Raw genomic sequence first — 25,216 nt, 5'->3', positions numbered from 1 at the left:
CAAAAATGCTGTCATTTTTGTAGTCTTGTGAAAGATAGTGGATGAGGCTATAAAGGTGAGGAAAACCATTAGGAATGGTGGCATCATATGTATCAAAGTGACAGTGTGCCTTCCATTTCTCTCTCTCTTTTTGTAAAAACAGGTATGTGCATTCAGGTGTCAGTTGGGAGAAGGAATGCTAATTTTATTACCTGGCTGTACAGTTTGTTACGATATGTGGCATGTGCTGGGAACTGCCAGACATAGCAGCAGTTTTAAAATATATATGAAGTAAAAGTCAGTTCCTTTCCTTTTCCTTTTCCTTTTGTTTTTCTTTTTCTTTCTTTTTTTTTTTTTTAAAGGCAGAGTCTTATTTTGTCACCGGGCTGGAGTGCAGTGGTGCAATCTAAACTGACTGCAACCTCTGCCTCCCAGGTTCAAGCGATTCTCCTGCCTTAGCCTCCCTAGTAGCTGGATTACAGGTTGTGCCACCAGCTAATTTTTGTATTTTTTAGTAAAGATGGGATTTTGCCATGTTGACCACCCAGGCTAGTCTCAAATTCCTGGCCTCAAGTGATCCACCTGCCTCCGCCTCCCAAAGTGCTGGGATTACAGGCATGAGCCACTGAGCCTGGCCTAAAAGTCAGTGTTTTAAAGTATTAAACAAATTAATAATTAGTGATCATTTTTCGGTGATGATCATAGAAACAAATTTGTCTGATTTATTATCAGAAATTACCTATAATAACGAACAGGCAAATAATTTCTGGATTCAGTGGTAGATATAATTTTGTTTTGTAGCTTTGTGATTCTTTTTTTTTTTTTTTGAAATGGAGTCTCGCTCTGTTGCCCAGGCGTGAGCCACCACGCCAAGCCCATTCTTTGATTTTAATTAGTTTGTTCTGCTTCATTATTACTTTTTTAGATCGTCCAGAGGTTTCAAAAGGGAGAATTTCTTGCTGAAAATTAGTGTTATGAATAAAACATATTCATTGCTTTGGACCTTTCCAACTGTTACATGAAGTTTCTTTTTAAGCAGACAAGAGGAAGTGTACGTGGAGTTTCTGTCTTGACGTTTATAATTATTCTTTGTGATGGACTCCGTAAGAGCCAATTAATGGTTTTATTGACTGTGTATGATTAAGTATGCTCTTTCCTTAAAATATGTGTATCTAAATTCTTTAAAAAGTTACCTACTTGGAAGGGTTAGGGAAGAAAAAGAGAACAGCAGGCACATTAGTGCCTGTAATACTTGAGAAACGTTAGGTCTTGCCTCATTTTGAGCGGCTCTCTTAAATACTTTACAAAAGAATAAGCATTTGCTTGTTCCCTGCTTAATCCTATTTTGGTACTGTTTAGCAGCATGGAATAAATGTTCAGCGGTGTGTGCTTTGGATGAGAAATACACCAAAAAAAACCTTTTTTTCCCATCAGTGGCAGACAAACTGCAGAGGTCACTGAAGAGCCCACATTTTGGCTGCTGTATTGCTTGCATCGTTTGTTATTGCGCAATAAGCAACACACAACCTTCTGTTTTAGGGGGTCATATTAGCCAGCCAAGCCTTTTTTGTGCTAAATATGGAACATGGAAGAGTACTTACTTAATTGTTCTGGTAGGCATAGCTCTCATAATGGATACCTGTAAATAGGTCTGTTTCCTTCCTGGATTTCCTTTTTTGGTCAAATACAGCATTTTAGTAAAGTTTTGTTTTTTGTTTTTTTTTTTTTTAGATGTGTAGGTGTTGTTAGCTGCAGGGTCTTGTACAGAATAGGCATTCCATTTTGGAAACAAGTGCTGGGCTGACCCATATTGCTGAAGTGGGAACCTTGCTTTTAATTAGGATGCTCGACTGCAGAGGAATGAGAACCAGGTAGCCTTAGCTCTGGAAGCAGATGAGAAACGCTCATCTGGGCAGCCCTTGCGTCTGAATATTGTGGAGGAAAATAGGAACTGTTGTTTGTGACTCGAACCAGCCTAAACTGGAACCATCCAGTTTGAGTTGGCTGCTTGCCACCTCCCGGAGGCTTCCTTGTTTTGCCAGAGTTTCTGCACAGCCCTCAGTCCAGGGGCGGGGCGCAGGGACCCGGCTGCTGCGTGGTGACTGGGCCAGGCGGTGGGAGGGGCAGGACGGCTGTGCCTTAGTGTTCCTGGAGAGGAGGATTTCAGATCTAGCCAGGGTGAACGCCCGACTGCAAGCTGGTACGAACTCTATTTTTAATACATCTTTCTGTTATTAACCCTTGCTTTAATGGTAACTTTTAGTCTTCTACCTTTTAGAAGCTACGGCTTCTGTAAAACTGCTTCTGCACTGCCAGTGCTTGGCCGCATCACAACATGGTCAGCATTTGGTGATAAGGAGTTTATTACCAAAGTCCCCAGGAGCGTTGCTTTTAGTTAGGTTAGTCCATTTGAAATAAAGAACTGTCCCTCTCACCGCTTCTCATTCTTACCAATTAGGTTGTACTGAGGTTTTTTATTTTGGTTTCTTAAGTGGAAGGAATTAAAATAGGTTTTGGTGGCAAAGTTGTGACATGACATGATGTCTTGTGGGTTTTAATTTACTCTGGATGATTGATTGATTGATTTTTGAGACAGATTCTTGTTCTGTCGCCCAGGCTGGAGTGCAGTGGTAATCTCAGCACATTGCAGCCTTGACTTCTGGGCTCAAGCTATCATTGCACCTGAGCCTCCCAAGCTATCATTGCACCTGAGCCTCCCAAGTAGCTGGGATTACAGGCACACACCACCACGCTGGGCTAATTTTTGTATATTTTGTAGAGATGAGGTCTCACTGTGTTGTCCAGGCTGGTCTTGAACTCCTAGGCTCAAGCTGTCCGCTTGCCTTTGCCTCCCAAAGTGCTGGGATTACAGGTGTGAGCTGTGCCTGGCCTGAATTTTTTTTTTTTTTTTTTTTTTGAGACGGAGTTTTGCTCTGTCACCCAGGCTGGAGTACAGTGGCACGATCTCAGCTCACTGCAAGCTCCGCCTCCTGGGTTCACGCCATTGTCCTGCCTCAGTCTCCCGAGTAGCTGGGACCACAAGTGCCCGCCACCACGCCCGGCTAATTTTTTGTATATTTAGTAGAGACAGGGTTTCACCGTGTTAGCCAGGACGGTCTCGATCTCCTGGTCTCGATCTCCTGACCTCGTGATCCGCCTGCCTCAGCCTCCCAAAGTGCTGGGATTACAGGCGTGAGCCACCGCGCCTGGCCGAAAAAAATTTTTAACATTGCTAAAAATCAGAAAGTCAAGCCTGGTGTGATGGTATGTGCCTGTAGCTACTCTGGAAGTTGATGTGGGAGGATTGCTGGAGGCCTGGTGTTTGAGACATAGCAAGACCTCATCTCTTAAAAAAAAAAACAAAAACACAAGTCCTCCAGGTACAGTGGCTCACACCTGTAATCCCAGCACTTTGGGAGGCCGAGGCGGGTGGATCACTTGAGGTCAGGAGTTCAAGACCAACCTGGCCAACATGGTGAAACCCAGTCTCTACGAAAAAAATACAGAAATTAACTGGGCATAGTGGTATGGTGGGCGCCTATAATCCCAACTGCTTGGGAGGCGGAGGCAGGAGAATCGCTTGAGCCCTGGAGGCAGAGGTTGCAGCGAGCCAAGATTGCGCCACTGCACTCCAGCTTGGGTGACCGAGGGACACTTCATCTCAATAAAAACCCCCAAATTAAAAATAATAACAAGTAATTAGGCAGATTAAAGTTCTAAATAACAAATTTTATTTTATTTATTTATCTTTTTTTTTGAGACGGAGTCTCACTCTGTCACCCAGGCTGGAGTGCAGTGGTGCTGTTTCAGCTCACTGCAACTTCCACCTCCTGGGTTCAAGCAATTCTCTTGCCTCAGCCTCCTGAAAACAACAAATTTAACAATAAAAACTGCCATGTCAAATTGTATTTGTTTGACTTGGAAGCAAAGTATGTAAATTCTTTTTTTTTTTTTTTAATTTTATTATTTTTTTTCACAAAGAGTCTTGCTCTGTTGCCCAGGTGGGAGTGCAGTAGCATGATCTTGGTTCACTGCAACCTCCACCTCCCAGGTTCAAGTGGTTCTCCTGCCTCAGCCTCCCTAGTAGCTGGGATTACAGGTGCACGTCACCATGCCCGGCTAATTTTTGTATTTTTAGTAGAGACAGTGTTTCGCCATATTGGTCAGGCTGGTCTCGAACTCCTGACCTCAGGTGCTCCGCCCAGCTTGGCCTCCCAAAGTGCTGGGATTATAGGCGTGAGCTACCACACCCAGCCAAAGTATGTAAACTCTTTTTTTTTTTGAGATGGTGTTTTGCTCTTGCTGCCCAGGCTGGAGTACAATGGCGCGATCTCGGCTCACTGCGACCTCCACCTCCCGGGTTCAAGTGATTCTCCTGCCTCAGTCTTCGGAGTAGCTGGGATTACAGACATGCGCCACCATGCCCGGCTAATTTTGTATTTTTAGTAGACAGGGTTTTGCCATGTTGGTCGGCTGGTCTTGAACTCCTGATCTTAGGTGATCCACCTGCCTCAGCCTCCCAAAGTGCTGGGATTACAGGCATGAACCACTGTGCCCGGCCAATCATTTTTACTTATGGTAAAACTTTACTCATTGCAGTTTAGGTGATCTTGTTCTTTTCTTATATCTCTTTTGGGGTGTTTGTACTTGGAAGTTCTCTATGGTCATTCTTAGAAGCCAAGGCACAAATTTACCTTGCCCCAAACAAGGAATCGTGCATGTCCAGAAATTAAGGAAAATGTAGCAATTCTCATTTTAAAATAAACATTAGCATTTTCTTTCTTTCTTTCTTTCTTTTTTTTTTTTTTTTTTTGATACGGGGTTTTTTGCTTTTAACACCCAGGCTGGAGTGCAATGGCGTGATCTCGCCTCACTGCAACCTCTGCCTCCCAGGTTCAAGCAGTTCTGCCTCAGCCTCCTGAGTAGCTGGGATTGCAGGCGTGTGCCACCACACCCAACTAATTTTTGTATTTTTAGTGGAGATGGGGTTTCACCATGTTGGTCAGACCGGTGTCAAACTCCTGACCTCCAGTGATCCGCCCGCCTCGACCTCCCAAAGTGCTGGGATTACAGGCATGAGCCACCGCGCCTGGCCAACATTAGCATTTCCTGAAATTCAGAATTAGCTGAGGTTTTATTCTTTATACAAGCACCCTCCTATCAATCTGTGTCTTAGAGTACAAACTGAATTGCCTTTAAAGGGTAGTCTTGTTGTCCATTCCTGTGTGAGAAAATGGAAAGAGCACTCTCTGGTCATTTACTTATTAGTTATTCATTAAGTTATATGCTACTGGAGTTTACTGGTGCTAGAAATTGTGGTATCTCTATAGAACACCTTTTTTTTTTTCCATTATTTGAGACGGAGTCTCACTCTGTTGCCCAGGCTGAAGAGCAATGGTGCGATCTTGGCTCACTACAATCTCCGTCTCCCGGGTTCAAGTGATTCTTCTGCCTCAGCTTCCCGAGTAGCTGGGATTACACGTGCCTGCCACCATGCCCGGCTAATTTTTGTATTTTTCAGTAGAGATGGGGTTTCACCATGCTGGCCAGGCTGGTCTCGAACTCCCGACATCAGGTGATCCGCCCGCCTCAGCCTCCCAAAGTGCTGGGATTACAGGCGTGAGCCACCGCGCCCGGCCTGTAGAACATCTTTCCAAATCCACTTTGTACTGTAAATAAACTTCCTATGTCCAGGTAGACAAAACAGTAAGTGAAATAGCTTTAAAAATGTCTTTGTAGAGTTCGTTTCTAAGAATTTCACTCATCCTCTAAAAACTTTCATTTGGTATGGAAGAGAGATGTAGATTAGAAATATCTGCTAAGATGAGGGCAGTAAAATATTTTCTTACAAATAGGTGGAAACACATTACATACAGTTCAATAAAATCAGGTTGACATTTTTATTTTTATTTTTCATGTGATCTAGGCTCACTGCAACCTCCGCCTCCCAGGTTCAAGCGATTTTCCTGCCTCAGCCTCCCGAGTAGCTGGGATTACAGGCATGCACCACCACACCCAGCTAATTTTTGTAATCTTAGTAGAGACTGAGTTTCACCATGTTGGCCAGGCTGGTCTCGAACTCTTGACCTTATGATCCGCCCACCCCGACCTCCCAAAGTGCTGGGATTATAGGCATGAGCCACCGTGCCTGGCCTGGTTGATATTTTTAGATTTTGACTCAGGTTTTTTTTGTTTTTTTTTTTTTTAAAGACTGGGTCTTGCTCTGCTTCCCAGGCTGGAGTGCAATCTCTGCTCACTGCAACTTCCGCTATAAAATTCACCCATTTAAAAGTGGACAGTTAATGCTTTTTAATACATTTACAGAATTTTGCAACCATCACCATAATGAAACTAGTGCATTTTCATGACCCCGAAAAGAAACCTCATACCCGTTAGCAGTTACTCCCCATTCTTTTTCTCCTCCAGCCCAAGGCAACTACTAATCTATCTCTATAGCCTATTCTGGACATTTAATAGAAGGAAAATCATACCATATTGCGGTCTTTTGTGACTGGCTTCTTTCACTTAGTATGTTTTTGCAGTTCATCCATGTTATAGCATTGATCAGTACTGGTGCACTGAATAGCCACATTTCAAGTACTCAATAGGCACATGTGACTAGTGGCTGCGGTACTGGATATCCTAGCTAGAAACAAGAACCTCCCTAATAAACCAGCACATCATCCTTCAGGAGAAAATGGTAGGCCTTTGTAATGCTTAAGCGTAGCCCAGAAATATATGTGTGTGGGTTTTAACAAAGAAATTCCATTTATAGGAGCTAACACTTAGAGGTTTAGCACATTTGGAAATAATTGCTACAAAAAAAATTTTTTTTAGAGTCAGTCTTGCTCTGTCACCCTGGCTGGAGTGGTGGTGCAATCATGGCTCACTGCAACCTTGAACTCCTGGGCTCAAGGGATCCCCTCACCTCAGCCTCCTAAGTAGCCGAGACTATAGACATACCACCACACTTAGCTAAATTTTTTGTTTTTTGTTTTTTGTTTTTAAGAGATAAGGTCTCGCTATGTTGCCCAGTCTGGTCTAGGACTCATGACCTCAAGTGATCCTCCTGCCTTGGACTCCCAAAGCACTGGGATTACATGCAAGAACCACTGTACCTGGGCTAATATAAAAACCATTAAGAAAAACTAATGTCATGGTGTCATGTTGATAAATTCACATATATCTCAGTAGAACTGTTTAAAAATACACACACCAAGTTCTGGACACCTGGTTTAAAGAAAAAGCTTATTTATGTTGGCTACATGTTCAAATGATATTTTGAATATATTAGGTTAAATAAAGCATATTACTACATTAATTACATCTGTTTCTTTTTACTTTTTTTTTTTTGAGATGGAGTCTCGCTCTGTCGCCCAGGCTAGAGTGCAGTGGCCAGGCTGGAGTGCAGTGGCGCAATCTCGGCTCACTGCAAGCTCCGCCTCCTGGGTTCACGTCATTCTCCTGCCTCAGCCTCCCGAGTAGCTGGGACTATAGGCGCCCGCCACCACGCCCGGCTAATTTTTGTATTTTTAGTGGAGACGGGGTTTCACCATGTTAGCCAGGATGGTCTCGATCTCCTGACCTCATGATCCGCCCACCTCGGCCTCCCAGAGTGCTGGGATTACAGGCGTGAGCCACTGCTCCCAGCTCTTCTTTTTACTTTTTAAAATATGACTATTTGAAAATTAAAATTTTGTGGCTTATATTTCTACCGGACAGTGCTCTTCTAGAAGCAAGCTCTATTAAGCTGTAATATCACGAAATAATTTGTGTATCAATTTAGTGCTTTTCATTTTGTTTAAAGACAAATAGAGTTTGTTATTTTTCTTTTTTAAAATTCCTCAAACCCTTCTATTCTCTTGGAAATGATGGGTTAATAGAAAAGCCTCTTGGGACTGTTATGCCAAAAATATAAACTGAACTACTTCCAGATTCCATCTTCAACACTTCAAGTGTTGGTCAGGCTAAAATGCATGTTTGTTTCCAGGGTGGCTGAGGGAATGGCTCAACCGAAATATTTATTTCAAAGTCCAGGTTCTAGGCTTAGAAATATGTTAATATCAAAGCCCCTAAATAAATTAATTTCCCAAGAAGAAAATCAAATAACCTTAACCAGAGTAAATTTATTTTTAAAATTTAAAAAGCAACTTTCGGCAGGGCACGGTGGCTCACGTCTGTAATTCCAGCACTTTAGGAGGCTGAGGCAGGCAGATCACCTGAGGTCAGGAGTTCAAGACGAGGCTGGTCAGCGTGGCGAAACCCCATCTCTATTAAAAATACAAAATTAGCTGGGCGTGGTGGCATGCACCTGTAATCCCAGCTACTCAGGAGGCTGAGGCACCTCCACCGGGTGGTGGAGGTTGCAGTGAGCTGAGATTGCGCCATTGCACTCCAGCCTGGGCAACAAGAGTGAAACTGTCTCAAAAAAAACAAAAACAAAAACAAACAAACAAAAAAACAACAAAAACACTTTCATCTGATGATGATTTTTAAGTGATGTGATCATTTTAAGTGATCATTTATAAGTGATGGTAAAATATGTCTGTTTACATACTGGTGCTAATAGACTGGAATTCGGTTGTTGGAATTAGAAGACAGAAATAATACACATCTGTGTTGCTTCTAGGCATCATTTGTATAACCCAAACTGGAGGAGTTCTGTGATTCTTTATATGTCATTTTCAATGGTGGTAGGGAGGGGCAGATTAGCTTCCTGGATATGCTGTGTCATGGTGTGTGGAGTCATCTTGGACTGTAGCTTTGTACCTGTCACTGGAAGAAACTGCAGAGAAGTAATTATATTTAAGCAGAAGAACTTTAGCCTGAGGTTTCTTACTGAGTAATTTGTAGTCATTTATAAATAAACAAAAGTATACCAAATAGCGGATGGCTTAGGCTTTCTTGTAGGGAGTTAGGTGCCTTTCTAACTCCTTGTCCCTGGAACTGCCCTAATGGAGAGTTCAGAAGCAGGAAATAGCAAACTTCTTTTTCATTCTGGATAGAGAGGAGATGTAATTAGTATCAAAGTTAAATTGAAAAAAGGCCAGCACACTCAAGCCTGGGCGACAGAGCGAGACCCTGTCTCTTAAAAAAAAAAAAAAAAAAAATGCAAGCCAATTTCAGTGGCTCCTGCCATAATTCCAGCACTTTGGGGGAGGCTAAGGCTTGAGGATCACTTGAGGCCAGGAGTTTGAGATCAGCCTGGTCAACATGGCAAAACCCCGTCTCTAGTAAAAATACAAAAATTAGCTGGGTATGGTGGCGTGTGCCTGTAATCCTAGCTACTTGTGGCTGAAGCTTGAGAATCACTTGAACCCAGGAAATGGAGGTTGCAGTGAGCCAAGACTGCACTACTGCACTCCAGCCTGGGCAACAGAAAAGGCAAAAACCTCAAACTTCAAATTTGCTTGTGGGTTTGGTAAGGCTACATGAGTTGTATGTGACCACTTGGAATTAAAACACACACACATACTCACACACATACTTGATCTGTGTGCTTTCTTGGCCTGTGCCTTCTGAAACATTTTAGTTTTTTCATACAAGAAATACCAGATTCTATATACTGTGTCACTAAGGGAATGAGAAAATCCCATTGTATTTGACAGTTTAAATTTTCTCATCTTTTTTGTCTCTTAAATAAAGACTGCTGCCACGTTGGAAGGATTTCTTGTTCTTAGGCAGACATGTTACATCTGCTTACTGCTTTCAGAGAGCATGCATGTTTGATGCTTTTTGCTTTGTTACTTGAGTACAAGGTTTTCTGAGTGTGAAAGGTCCAGTAAAGCCCACCCGAAAATAAGTCACATGATTCTTAATAATAGATTAACAAAAACGTAGCCTCTTTCCATTTTTGCTACTGTTATTAGGACAGTAGATCCTAAAACTACCATATAATGGTTTTTTTTTTTTTTTTTGAGACAGAGTCTCGCTCTTTTGCCAGGCTGGAGTGCAGTGATGTGACCCTGGCTCACTGCAACCTCTGCCTCCTGGGTTCAAGCGATTCTTGTGCCTCAGCTTCCGGAATAGCTGGGATTACAGACACGCACCACCACACCAGCTGATTTTTGTATTTTTAGTAGAGACGGGGTTTCACCATGTTGGCCAGGTTGGGCTCATCTGACCTCCTGATCTGCCTGCCTTGGCCTCCCAAATGCTAGATTACAGGCGTGAGTCACCGCGCCCGGCCCATATTGTATTTTTAATGCCAAAGCTTAGAAGTCTTCAAAAAAGTTTTTTTAAATTGTAGTAAAATATACACAGCATAATATTTATTTTATTTTATTTTTTTTTGAGACAGAGTTTTGCTCTTGTTGCCCAGGCTAGAGTGCAGTGGCGCGATCTCGGCTCACCGCAAACTCTGCTTCCCGGGTTCAAGCAATTCTCCTGCCTCAGCCTCCTGAGTAGCTGGGAATATAGGCATGTGCCACCACGCCTGGCTACTTTTGTATTTTTAGTAGAGACAGGGTTTCTCCATGTTGGTCAGGCTGATCTTGAGCTCCCAACCTCAGGTGATCCGCCCGCCTCGGCCTCCCAAAGTGCTGGGATTACAGGTATGAGCCACCGTGCCTGGCCTAATATTTACCACTTTAATCATTTTTTCATTTTTTGTTTATTTTATTTTCTGAGACAGGGTATTTCTCTGTTGGCCAGGCTGGAGTGCAGTGGCGCAGTCACCCCTAACTGCATCCTCAACCTCACGGGCTCAAGCTACCCTACCACGTAGCTGAGACCATAGGTGTGCACCAACACGCCCAGCTAATTTTTAATTTTTTTTTCTTTTATAGAGATGGTGTCTCTCTCTGTTGCCCAGGCTGGTCTCAAACTCTTGGGCTCAAGTCATTCTTCTGCTTCGGCCTCCCAAAATGCTGGGATTATAGGTGTGAATCACCCATTCCTGGCCTCATTTTAACCATTTTTAAGTGTATAGTTCTGTGCCATTAAGTACATTCATATTGTGTGACCATCACCACTATCCATTATCATTAAACAATAACTCCCATTCTCCCTCTCTTAGCCTCTGCTGACTACTGTTCTGCTTTCTATCCCCATGAATTCTTGACAGCTCTAGGTACCCATATACGTGGAACCACACAGCATTTGTCCTTTTGTGTCTGGCTTATTTCACTTAGCATAATATTTTCAAGGCTCATCTGTCTTGTCACATGTATCATAATTTCATTCCTTTATAAAGGTGAATAATATTCCTTCATTATTTTTGGGTAAGCTTTAATTATCTATCAGATACCCTGTTGATCAACTATTAACATAATCCTTTTGCTTAACTCTACCAAAAGATAGTAGTAAACTTTAAAACATTAACTACTGCTGTAATTGGATCCCAAATAATTACTTATACTTAACCTTTTTTTTTTTTTTTTGAGACAGAATATCACTCTGTTGCCCAGGGTGGAGTGCAGTGGCATGATCTCGGCTCACTGCAACCTCTGCCTCCCAGGTTCAAGTGATTCTCCCACTCAGTCTCCTGAGTAGCTGGGACTACAGGCATGCGCCACCGTGCCCAGCTAATTTTTTAAAATATTTTTAGTAGAGTTGGGGTTTCTCCATGTTGGCCAGGCTAGTCTTGAACTCCTGACCTCAGGTGATCCACCTGTCTCGGCCTCCCAAAGTGCTGGGATTACAGGCGTGAGCCACCACGCCCCGCCTATACTTAATCTTTTGTGAGCATGCTAACCACATAAAGCGTATTTAAGCACAATTTTAAACAGCATTTTCTGCCAAAATAAGGCACTTTTATAAAATGCAGTATTTTAATGATTTTTTTCCTGTCATTTATGTAAACTATTGGACTTGAGAATAGATGAGAAATAATAAAACGGATTAATTATTGTGTTTGATTTTTACCATCACTTTTTTTTTTTTTTTTTGAGACAGTCTCACTCTGTCACCCAGGCTGGAGTGCAGTGGTGGGATCTTGGCTCACTGCAATCTCCGCCTCCCAGATTCAAGCAATTCTCCTGTCTCAGCCTCCCACGTAGCTGGGACTGCAGGCACGTGCCACCACTCTTGGCAAATTTTTGTATTTTTTGTAGAGACATGGTTTCACTATATTGGTCAGGCTGGTCTCAAACTCCTGACCTCAGGTTATCCACCTTCCTCGGCCTCCCAAAGTGCTGGGATTACAGGATTGAGCCACTATGCCCAGCCTTTACCATCACTTTAGTGACCATCAACACTAAATCTAGTTAAGCCTAAATCTTACCTATTGATTAATTTATTACTTAAGTGGAGCCAGTACCTGCCTAAGGTTTAGATTTGTTTGATGTTTATAAATATTCAGAGGTGAAGTCTAGATGGATAGTAGGAGAGCTTTAAGAAGTTAATTTCTGAGGTCCAGATTTTGTACTAAGTAATCTTTGGGAAACGTTATTAGTTGTTTATGTCAGCAGTAAAGGGTCACTGTAGTCAGAAGAAAAATCACTAGCTTGGGCAACATAGTGAGACCCTGTCTCTACAAGAAATTTTAAGTGTTAGCCTGGTGTGGTGGTGCATGCCTGTGGTCCTAGCTACTTAGAAGGCTGAGGTGGGAGGATTGCTTGAGCCCAGGAGGTTGAGGCTGCAGTGAGCCATGACTACACCTGTGCACTCCAGCCTGGATGACAGAGTGAGACCTTGTCTTGAAAGAAAAGAAAAATTAGTGTTGGTGGTTGGTTATGGTTCTCTTTCCACCTCCAGCTTTGTCTAGTAAGAGAAAGCTTTCTTCCTTTGTCAGTTTCACTCTACTAATTCAGTTAATCATTATCATATCAACTCTTTTCCCATTAGAAATCTTTGTAGTTTCTGATGACCAGAGAAATCTGATAGACCAAACAAAGTTGAAATTAAAATATTGGTTACATAATAAAAACTTTTTTTTTTTTTTTTTTTGGAGATGGAGTCTCACTCTGTCGCCCAGGCTGGAGTGCAGTGGTTCGATCTCGGCTCACTGCAACCTCCACTTCCTGGGTTCAAGCGATTCTCCTGTCTCAGCCACCCGAGTAGCTGGGACTACAGGCGTACGCCACCACGCCCGGCTAATTTTTCTTTTCTTTTTTTTTTTTTTTTTGAGACGGAGTTTCGCTCTTGTTGCCCAGGCTGGAGTGCAGTGGCACAGTCTCGGCTAACCGCAACCTCCGCCTTCTGGGTTCAAGCGATTCTCCTGCTTGTAATCCCGAGTAGCTGGGATTACAGGTGCCGGCCACCACACCCAGCTAATATTGTATTTTTAGTAGAGACGGAATTTCTCCAAGTTGGTCAGGCTGGTCTTCAAACTTCCAACTTCAGGTGATCCCCCCACCTCGGCCTCTCAAACTGCTGGGATTATGGGCGTGGGCCACCGCGCCCGGCCTAATTTTTGTATTTTTTAGTAGAGAGGAGTTTCACCATATTGGTCAGGATGGTCTCAAACTCCTGACCTTAGGTGATCCACCTGCCTCGGCCTCCCAAAGTGCTGGGATTACAGGCTTGAGCCACCGCACCTGGCTGCATTTTTGCTTTTTAATGTATCAGCACAGCATTTTCTTAATACTGTCCTAAATTTAAAGAGTTTAGATCACTTTTCAATAACTTTGGCTCTAAAGGGCTTCATTGATGATTTATACAGTTGAGTCCTGCAATGCTTTCCCCATTTCTTTTGTAATAGTTGCACAGTCACCAGTTAGGTCTGACTCATTGCCCTGATGTCACCTCTGAGGAAGTTTACCTGGGAAAGACAGGTTGTGAGACCCCTTGATTGAGCAGAGCATTGTGGACAAAAAGCAGCAGGTAGCTTACTTTGACTGGTTTGGAATCGCTTATCTTTTTCTAAGGAACAAAGGGAGTGACCACTAACTTTGTATTTTACTTTTTAATTTATCGTGTGTGTGTGTGTAAAATAAAATTTACCATTTTAACCATTTTTAAGTGTTCAGTTCAGTGGCACTTAAATATATTGACATTATTTTGCAACCATCACGACCATCTATCTCCAGAACTTTTTCATCTTCCTCAACTGAAACTCTATACCCATTAAACAATAACTCCCAATTCTCCCTTTCCCCCAGCCCCTGGCAACCACCATTCTACTTTCTGCCTTTATGAAGTTGACTACTCCAGGTACCTCCTATAAATGGAATCATACAATATTTTTTGGGTATGGCTGGTTTATTTCATTTAGCATAATATCTTCAAGGTTCATTCATGATGTAGCGTTTGTCAAAATTTTCTTTTTTTTTTTTTTTTGTTTGAGACAGGGTCTCACTCTGTTGCCCAGGCTAGAGTGCAGTGGCTCAGTCTTGGCTCACTGCAACCTCCACCTCCCAGGCTCAAGCGATTCTCCTGCCTCAGCCTCCCGAGTAGCTGGGATTACAGGCACGTGCAACTATCGCCTGGATAATTTTTTTGTGTTTTTAGTAGAGGTGGGGTTTCACCATGTTGGCCACGCTGCTTGAATTCCTGATCTCAGGTGATCTGTCCACCTTGGCTTCCCAAAGTGTTGGGGTTACAGGCGTGAGCCACTGCACACAGCCAAAATTTCGTTTCTTTAAAAGGCTGAATAATATTCTATTTTATGTGTATACCATATTTTGTTTACTCATCTGTTGATGGACACTTGGGTTGCTTCCACCTTTTGGGTGTTGAGCATGCTATGAATGTGAGTGTACAAATATCTATTTGAGTTCCTGTCTTCATTTCTCTTGGGTATATAACCATAGTGGAATCGCTGATTCATGTGGTAAGTTAGCATTTGGGGAACCCCATGGCTGTACCATTTTACTTTGCCATCAGTAATGCACAAGGGTTCCAATTTCTTCACATCCTTGCATTTGTTATTTTGTTTGCTTGTTTTTTTGAGACAGGGTCTCACTTTGTCATCTAGGCTGTAGTGTAGTGGTGTAATTTTGGCCCACTGCAACCTTGACTTCCCAGGTTCAAGCCATCTTCCTGACTCAGCACCCCCGCCAAGTAGCTGGGACTACAGGCACATACCACCATGCCTGGCTAATCGTTTTTGGTAATTTTTTGTAGAGACGGGGTTTCGCCATGTTGGCCAGGCTGGTCTTGAACTCCTGAGCCTCAAGTGATCTGCCTGCCTCGCCCATCCAAAGTGCTAGGATTACAGGCGTGAGCCACTGCGCTCAGCAGTTTGTTTTTAATAATAGCCATCCTAGTGGGTGTGAAGTGATGTATCATGTGGCAGAGTTTTTTTTTTTTTTTTTCTTTTATTATTATTATTATTATTATTATTATACTTTAGGTTTTATGGTACATGTGCACAATGTGCAGGTAAGTTACATATGTATACGTGTGCCATGCTGGTGCGCTGCACCCACCAACTCGTCATCTAGCATTAGGTATATCTCCCAATGCTATCCCTCCCCCCTCCCCCGAGTTTTTTTTTTTTAAGATCCTGTGTTGTCTATGCTGAATTCGATCTCCTGGGCTCATGCTGTCCTTCTGCCTCAGGCTCCCAAGTAGTGTCAACTACAAGTATGAGCCCAGTTTCACATGGTTATGATTTGCATTTCCCTAATTATTAGATGTTGCGCATTTTTTCTTGTGCTTATTTGCCATTTATATATCTTTGAAGTCTTTGACCAGTTTTTTTGTTTGTTTGTTTGTTTTGAGACGGAGTCTCGCTCTGTTGCCCAGGCTGGAGTGCAGTGGCGCGATCTCAGCTCACTGCAAGCTCCGCCTCCCAGGTTCATGCCATTCTCCTGCCTCAGCCTCCTGAGTAGCTGGGACTACAGGCGTCCGCCACCGTGCCCCGCTAATTTTTTGTATTTTTAGTAGAGACAGGGTTTCACCATATTAACCAGGATGGTCTTGATCTCCTGACTTCGTGATCCGCCCGCCTCGGCCTCCCAAAGTGCTGGGATTACAGGCGTGAGCCACCGCGCCTGGCTGACCACTTTTGAATCAGGTTGCTTTTTGTTGTTGAGTTGTAGTGTGGTTTCTATTGTTGTTGTTTTATTTTATTTATTTATTTATTTATTTATTTATTTTTGAGAGAGAATGTCACTTTCACCCAGGCTGGAGTGTAATGGCGCTGTCTCAGCTCACTGCAACCTCTGCCTCCCAGGTTCAAGCAGTTCTCCTGCCTCAGCCTCCTGAGTAGCCGGGACTACGCATGCCACGATGCCAGGCTAATTTTTGTATTGTTAGTAGAGACTGGGTTTCAGCATATTGGTCAGGGTGGTCTTGAACTCCTGACCTCAGGCGGTCTACCCTCCTCGGCCTACCAAAGTGCTGGGTTTACAGGCATGAGCCACCACTCCTGGCCTGTAGTGTGCTTTTTAAAGGAAATTAAAAATGTCTTAAAATTATAAAGCAAAATACCCCATTGACCTTATTGTGTAAAATAGACCTTTTTCTAATTTCTTCTGAGCATTGTACTTTGGTGAGGAAAAATCTAATTGTGATATTAAACTACCACCTTCAGGCCCTAGGTTGACGGTAAGGAAAGCTATTGCAGTAAAAACCATTTCAATATGAATGGAATCGTTTTCATTGATGTAAACCTTACACTAGAGTATGAGTAGCAATACTGTATATATTTTACTTACTACTTGTTTAAAAATTATAAAACGGTTTTGTCTATAAAGTAGTGACCTTGGTATTGAATGGTGAAGTTAATATTGTAAAAAAGTTGTTTATACTTTACCTTTTTATCATGTTGTCCAAAATCAAGTGACACCAGAGTGTTTTAGATCTCAGCTTCTTCTTGAGGAAGTTTGATTTTCAGAAGTTTACATTTTTTTCCTACAATTCAAAGATTTTTATGAAATGATACATTAGTAATGAGGAAGAATAATCAATGTTAAGGATCCTGCGTTTGGATTGCAGCTTGAAATTAGCATGTTGGTTTTTCAAAAGACGGGAAAGCAGTCCAAGAAATAATACAGGCCAGGGTTTCTCAGTCTTGGTACTATTCACATTTGAGACCAGAGAACTCTTTGTTGGGACTTTCCTGTGCACTGTAGGGTACTTGGCAGATGCCAGTAACCCTACCCCACCCCACCCCCACTGTGACAACAAAAATGTTGTAGAACCCTGCTAAAACTAGTAGGGTCCTTGAAAGATCATGAGGTCTGCTAACTGCTAGGGAAATTCAAGTTAAGAGAGGCAAAATGAAGTGTCTTGGCAGGTCACTCAGTTGATTATTTCCTTGTTATTTTTTGGAGTAAAAAAACAATAGAGGCTTGAGTCAGGTGTGGTGGTGTATGCATGTAGTTCCAGCTTCTTCTAGGGTGACTGAGACAGGAGGACGTTTGAGCCCAGGAGTTTGAGGCCAGCCTGGGCAACATAGTAATACCTCGTCCCTTAAAAAAAAAAGGTGTTGGGGTGGCTGAGGCAGCAGAATTGCTAGAACCTGGGAGGCAGGGGTTTCAGTGAGCCAAGATTGCGCCGCTGTACTCCAGCCTGAGCGAAAGAGTAGAGACTCTGTCTGGTAAAAAAAAAAAAAAAAAAAAAAGAGGCTGGGTGTGGTGGCTCATGCCTGTAATGAGCCAGGAGGCCGAGGTCAGCAGATTGCTTGAGCTCAGAAGTTCGAGACCACCCTAGACAACATGGCAAGATCCTGTCTCTACTAAAAATGCAAACAAAAAAAATAGCTGGGCGTGGTGGTCCACACCTGTGGTCTGTGGTCCCAGCTACCCAGAAGGCTGAGGTGGGAGGATCATTCGAACCTGGGGATTGGAAGTTGCAGTGAGCTGAGATCACGCCACTGCACTCCAGCCTGGGTGACAAAGTGAGACTCCATCTCAAAAAAAAAAAAAAAAAACACCAACAAAAGAGGCTTAAATTCAGGTTACATCAGAAGTGGTGGAGTTGAAAATGGTAATGGTGTCACATCAGACTGCTGAACTGTTTTTAAAACTTTCTAGGCTTAAGACTTTACATTTTAAAATTATTGGGCTTTCATTTATTGTAGATAGTATCTATTGACATTTGCCGTATTGAAATTTAAACTTTAAAATTTTTGTTTTAGTGAGAATGACGTTTTATTTTTTGAAAACTTTTTATTTTTTACTTATTTATTTAGTTTTTTTTTTGAGACAGTCTTACTCCGTCACCCAGGCTAGAGTGCAGTGGCATGATTTCGGCTCACTGCAACCTCCACTTCCCAGGTTCAAACGATTCTCATGCCTTAGCCTCCCAAGTAGCTGGGATTACAGGCATGTGCCACCACGCCCTGCTAATTTTTGTATTTTTAGCAGAGTCGGGGTTTCGCCATGTTGGCCAGGCTGATCTCAAACTCCTGACCTCAAGTGATCTTCCCGCCTCAGCCTCCCAAAGTGCTGGGATTACAGGTGTGAGCCACTGTGCCCGGCCTGAAAATCTTTTAAACGTCTGGTTTAGTAAGATAGTTAGATTCTCATAACAAATTTTGTATTCAAACTGTGATTATAAGGTTTTTTGGGTGAAGTATATGAAGAAAATTTGGCCTCTCACAGATACACAGTTGAAATAGGGAAGGTCTCACAGATCTCCTAAAAGGATTTTGGGTCCTCACAGGTCCTCTTACACTTAGATAACTGCTGCACTAGAAAGATACAATTTGGACTTATAAAAAAAAATGAGATGTGGAAGTATTATTACTTGCTGTGGTGATGCATTCTGTTTAAGAGATTATGGGCCAGGAATGGTGGCTCATGCCTATAATCTGCACTTTTGGAGGCCGAGGTGGGAAGATCGTTTGAGCCCAGGAATTGGAGATCAGCCTGGGCAACAAAGTAAGACCCCATCTCTACAAAAAATAAAATAAATAAAAGTTAAAATAAAATAGATGATTATTCTAATAGAAATTAGATAAGGACCAGTGGGCACCCAAACCTGATTGAAAATCTTCTCTTTTGACCCCAAATTATATATTGATTATATGGAGAGAAAAATTATTAGCTACCTGATGGGTAGGGAGATACCTGGTTATGACAAATGGGCCCTCTAACTATCTTAGTTGCAATGTTTTCTAATCGCCCTAATTGCTCCTTTCTGAAAATATTGGTTTATGCCAGAGTTTTGTTTCTCAACTTAATTTGGTTAAATGTCTTTTAATCTTCCAGCTTTAAAAAAAAACCAGTATAGATGCATATTTGCCATAAGTAAATGTTTACAAATAATAGAGGGATACAGAAGTCAGTAATTGGATGTCACTCTTGTATGTTAACAAATATAGCCCTGAGTCATCTTATAAATAGCATACTCAGTGCCTTGGCATTTTCAGTGGTAAGAGTCAAATGCTCATGTAGTTCTGTGTGTAAAGTGGCTGCAGGAATAGGATTAGTTGATGATATGATATCATTATTTGGTTTATGAGAATCCTAGCATCCTATATTCTGTTCGTTTATTAAGAATTGTTATGTAACCAGTTGCCTACTCTTATATTTCTTCATAAGGAAATACTGGTCAGATCTGGTTCTTCGTTTTTTCAATAATCTTAATTACAAATTATAAGAAATAATTTGTCCTTCATTGTCTTTGGAAATGTGGTTAGGAAAAGTGGAACTAGATTTCTTTTAAATTATGTTCCAGGCCAGGCTGGAGTGCAGTGACACCATCACACCTCACTACAGCCTCGACCTCCTGGGCTTAGATGATCCTCCCACCTTAGACTCCTAGGTAGCTGGGACCACAGGCACATGCCACCATGCCTAATTTTTTGTAGAGATGGGGTTTTGTCCTGTTGCGCAGGCTGGTCTCAAACTCCTGGGCTCAAGTGATCTGCCTGCCTTGGCCTCCCAAAGTATTGTGCCTGGCCTCAAATTGTTGTTTTTGAAAAGACTGGGGTCTTACTATGTCATGTGCATGCTGGTCTCAAACTCCTGAGCTCAAGGGATCCTCCTGCCTCAGCCTCCAGAGTAGCTGGGACTATGCACTGTGCCCGGCTGGCTTCTAGTTCTTTATTTAGAATTATACTTTTAATTGATATTGAACATGTAATATTGTTGCGCTTGGGTAAATTCCACTTTCTTAAAACAATTAGTCAATACACCATTATTACTACTTCTTTAAGACAACTTAGATTATCTTCTGATGAACTATTTTTGGCTTTTAAGAAACAACTGAATACTATATAATGCATTTTGATGAACTGTTGTGATTCTTTAGCGCTAACAAAATTGAGAACATAAAAAATTTTTAAAAATTAAAATGGACAAGAATTCCAGGCATTTGGGCCTTCTGTCAATTTAGTAAGACTGAAAAGTATTTGGGGGCCTACATTCATGCCCTCGTTTTGATTCAAGATCTTGAAATCCATGGTACATTGCAGTTTAGGTTAGCATATCAAAATGTGAACTCGAGGCCGAGCGCGGTGGCTCATGTTTGTAATCCCAGCACTTTGGGAGGCCAAGGCGGGTGGATTACTTGAGGTCAGGAGTTCAAGAACAGCCTCACCTACATGGTGAAACCCTGTCTCTACTAAAAATACAAAATTAGCTGGGCATGGCGGCCAACAAACTACTTGGGAGGCTGAGGCAGGAGAATCACTTGAACCTGGAAGGTGGAGGTTGCAGTGAGCAGCACTCCAGCCTGGGCAATAAGAACGAAACTCCATCTCAAAAAAAAAAAAAAAAAAATGTGAACTAAAAACTTGTACCATTTTTATCATTTCATAATTAATTTTAAAACCAGTCTCCCCTTGTAGTTGCCACTTCACATTATTCAGCAGATGATTCTGAAAGTTAAATTCTGTATCTTATTTCGGAATTGGTGTGGTAGCAGGAGATTCACCCAAAGAGAGTGTGATAATTTTTTTTTTTTTTTGAGGTCTCAAACTTCTGACCTCAGGTGATTCACTTGCCTCGGCCTCCCAAAGTGCTGAGATTACAGGCATGAGCCACCGTGCCTGTAATAATGTTTATAATAATGGCCTGTGATAATGTTTATAATAAATCTGTTTAAATGTTTATAATAAATGTGATTTCTACCATTATTTTTGTACTTTATTTTAAAGGCATCATCACCATTGATTGATTATCTTTGTCTCTCTCTCTCTCTTTTTTTTTTTTTTGAGACGGAGTTTTGCCGTTATTGCCCAGGCTGGAGTGCAGTGGCGCAAACTTGGCTCACTGCAACCTCTGCCTCTTGTGTTCAAGTGATTCTCCTGCTTCAGCCTCTGGAGTAGCTGGGATTACACGCACACGCCACCACACCTGGCTAATTTTGTATTTTTAGTACAGATGGTATTTCACCATGTTGGCCAGGCTGGTCTCAAACTCGTGACCTCAGGTGATCTACCTGCTTCAGCCTCCCAAAGTGCTGGGATTACAGGTGTGAGCCACCGCGTCCAGCCGTCTCCATTTTTATTTTTATTTTTATTTTATTTTATTTATTTTTCTAGATGGAGTTTTGCTGTTGTTGCCCAGGCTGGAGTGCAATGGCATGATCTCGGCTCACTGCAACCTCCGCCTCCCAGGTTCAAGCGATTCTCCTGCCTCAGCCTCCTGAGTAGCTGGGATTACAGGCATGAGCCACCATGCCCAGCTAACTTTTGTATTTTTAGCAGAATGGGGTTTCACCATGTTGGCCAGGCTGGTCTCAAACTCCTGACCTCAGGTGATCCATCTGCCTTGGCCTCCCAAAGTGCTGGGATTACAGGCGTTAGCTACTATGCCCGGCCTTCATTTTTATAATACAAACTTGTGTAGAACTTTTTGTTGCCTTATTAATGATTTCTTTTTTCTTTTTTTGAGATGGAGTCTTACTCTGTCCCCAGGCTGGAGTGGAGTGGTGCGATCTTGGCTCACTGCAACTTCCACCTCCCGGGCTCAAGCAGTTCTCCTGCCTCAGCCTCCCGAGTAGCTGGGACTACAGGTGTGCGCCACCACTCCCAGCCAATTTTTTTGTATTTTTAGTAGAGACGGGGTTTCACCATGTTGGCCAGGATGGTCTCGATCTCTTGACCTCGTGATCTGCCTGCCTCAGCCTCCCAAAGTGCTGGGATTACAGGCATGAGCTACCGCGCTTGGCCCTTATTAATGATTTCAATAGCCATAAATTTTGCTTTTGCTCGTGATTGTTTACTTCTGTAACCACTGTTGCTAAGGAAATTTGGTGTATATAATATTGGTAGTATTGTAATTAAAATATTTTCCTTAATGTTTACTTTATTGCCATTGACTAAGTTGATAGGTCACATAACATATTCTATACTGTCATCTGGTGGCCTTGTGAATAATCTTGTATTAATATTACTTGGAGTATTTAACATGTATAACAAGTATCTTTTTCCTTCTGTGCTAAAAACAGAAGATTGATTTCATTAAACCCTAATGTCAATGACAATATCGTATTCAGGATAGTATTTACTTAATACTTGTAACACTGCTTTTGCTGGATGATCAGCAAACATTTTTTCTTCTTATAGATGGGAAAGCTAAACCTAAGTCATTGATAAGGGGCCTAGCAATGACAGCTTATGGTTTTATCTCAAGGCCTTTATCCCTAGTAGTTTGCACTGACAGAGGTTTATTTTCCTATATTTCAAACCACTATCAGAAAGTGCTGATAACCTTATTAAGCTTTCTTTTTCTTTCTTTCTTTTTTTTTTTTTTTGAGACAGTCTCACTCTGTTGCCCAGGCTGGAGTGCAGTGGCGTGATCAGAGTTTAATGCAGCCTCTGCCTCCCTGGTTCAAGTGATTCTCATGCCTCAGCCTCCAGAGTAGCTTGGATTACAGGCATGTCATGTGCCACCAAGCCTGGCTAATTTTTGTATTTCTAGTAGAGATGAGATTTCACCATGTTGGCCAGGCTAGCCTCGAACTCCTGGCCGCAAGTGATTCATCTGCCTTGGCCTCCCAGAGTGCTGGGATTATGGTCGTGAGCCACTGCACTCGGCATGTTTTCTTTTTTTTTTTTTTTTTTGAGACAAGTCTCCCTCTGTTGCCTAGGCTGGAGTGTAGTGGTGTGACCATGGCTCACTGCAACCTCAAACTCCTAGGCTCATGTGATCCTCTGCCTCAGCCTCCCCAGTAGCTGGGATTACAGGTACATGCCACCATGCCCAGCTAATTTTTAAATTTTTCTTTTGTAGGGATGGGGTGTTGCTATGTTGACCAGGCTGGTTTTGAACTCCTGGCCTCAAGCAGTCCTCCTGCCTCAAAGTGGTGGGATTACAGGAACTAAGCCACTGCACCCAGTCAAGTTTTCGTCTGTTGCTTTAACATGTGAGAGCTAAAAATGGTGTGTAAATTATTAGTTTTCTAGAAACATCTTTAGTTTTCTATAAGAAAACATAGAATTTATTTAGTTTTAAAAAAATGCTGTAGCGGCTGGATGTGTTGGCTCATGCCTGTATTCCCAGCACATTGGGAGGCTGAGGTGGGGTGGATCACTTGAGGTCAGGAGTTTGAGACCAACCTGGGCAACATGGCGAAACCCCGTCTCCACTAAAAATATAAAAAACAGCTGGGCATGGTGGTGCGTGCCTGTAATCCCAGCTACTCGGGAGGTTGAGGCACGAGAATCACTTGAACCCGAGAGGTGGAGGTTGCAGTGAGCCACGATCGCACCACTGCACTCCAGCCTGGACAACAGAGCGAGACTGTGTCTCAAAAGAAAAAAAAATGTCTGTAGCAAATTTTTTTCTACCTAGACTTGGACTCATTTGTCTGGATGGATTAGTGATTGTCCTGAATATGAGAGCTGTAGTTCTAGCGCAAAGACAGAAACTACCCTAGGTCTTTTCCTGTAGCTAGTGTGCTTAAGATGGATTCACCAGTCAAAATGATTTGCTTGAAAGGTGAGGCCTTTATAACATGGAGGAGAATATGAAGCAAAATTTCAGAAAGATAGCAAAATATGTAAATAACTTTTTATTAACCTATTTGAGAATGCCATAAAAGCAAGCCACAAAAGTCTTGCGTGTCCAGTACTGAAAAGAGAATTTTATGTTTCTCACATAGTTCTTAGGCATAATAAACTTTTTTCTATGAACTTGCATAGAGAATTAAGGCATAATAAACTTATTTAAATATATTTTTTTCTTAATTTGACTGTGTAAGTAGCATTTCCTTTTTTTTTTTTTTTTTTTGATACAGAGTTTTGCTCTTGTTGCCCAGGCTGGAGTGCAATGGCATGATCTTGGCTCACTGCAACCTCCATCTCCCGGATTCAAGTGATTCTCCTGTCTCAGCCTCCTGAGTAGCTGGGATTACAGGCACGCGCCACAACGCCCGGCTAATTTTTTTTTTTTTTGTATTTTTAGTAGAGACGGGGTTTCACCATGTTGGTCAGGCTGGTCTCAAACTCCTGACCTCAGGTGATCTGCCCACCTCGGCCTCCCAAAGTGCTGGGATTACAGGCGTGAGCCACCGCGCCCGGCCAGCATTTCCTTCTTGTCCTTCAGTTAACTCTCTTTCTGTTTGAGGATTTTATTAAACTGAAGAGATTGGTTTCATTAACTCTCACTTTTCCATGTTATCCACAGTGAAGAAAGCCTAAAGTAACATGATCTAGTAACTTACATAATATTTATTCATTAGTCCTTCAGTAATTTTAAAATTGCACCTACCTGGAAAATTATTTTGGGTATTGTTTTCCTAAAAATTACCCATGAGGTAGTAGTGCTACTACTATTACTAATAGTAACTGAGCAGTGCTGCTTCATTTATTTATTTATTTGTTTGTTTTGTTTGTTTTAAAGACAAGGCCTGACTCTGTTACCCAGGCTGGTCTCAAACTCCTGGCTTCGAGGGATCCTCCCACTTCTGCCTCCCAAAGTGCTGGGATTATAGGTGTGAGCCACCACACCCGGCCCTGTTTTATTTATTGGATACCTGTCATATTCCAAACTCTCTAAACTTGTGCATTGTTTTCTTTAATTCTTTTTTTTTTTCTAAGACTGAGTCTTGCTCTGTCACCCAGGCAGGAGTGCAGTGGCGCGATCTTGGCTCACTGCAACTTCTGCCTCCCGGGTTCAAGCGCTTCTCCTGTCTCAGCCTCCCGAGTGGCTGGGACTGCAGGCGCACGCCACCACACCCAGCTAATTTTTATATTTTTAGTAGAGACGGGTTTTCACCATGTTGGTCAGGATGATCTCAGTTTCTTGACCTCACCTGCCTCGGCCTCCCAAAGTGCTGGGATTACAGGCATGAGCCACTGCGCCCTACCTGTTTTATTTAATTCTTAACCCTGTGATATAGGTACGATTATAATTATTTTCATTTTACACACTTGATATTGGGGGAAATTGGGTATGATGAAATTTTAGAAATACTATTTTCATTTAGTTTCATTATATGTTGGCTGAGAGTC

General features: G+C 42.2%; 1 protein-coding gene across 3 annotated transcripts in view; it reads left to right on the top strand.

The window, feature by feature from the left end:
* The window catches only part of SPEN (spen family transcriptional repressor), a 94,276-nt gene that overhangs the window by 37,428 nt on the left and 31,632 nt on the right, over positions 1-25,216 (top strand). The gene's annotated exons all lie outside the window — the stretch shown is intronic.

Source organism: Pongo pygmaeus, chromosome 1, assembly GCF_028885625.2.
Source record: "Pongo pygmaeus isolate AG05252 chromosome 1, NHGRI_mPonPyg2-v2.0_pri, whole genome shotgun sequence".
NCBI lineage: Eukaryota > Metazoa > Chordata > Mammalia > Primates > Hominidae > Pongo > Pongo pygmaeus.
The sequence above is the reverse complement of the archived record's forward strand: the minus strand, read 5'-3'. Positions and strand labels throughout refer to the sequence as shown.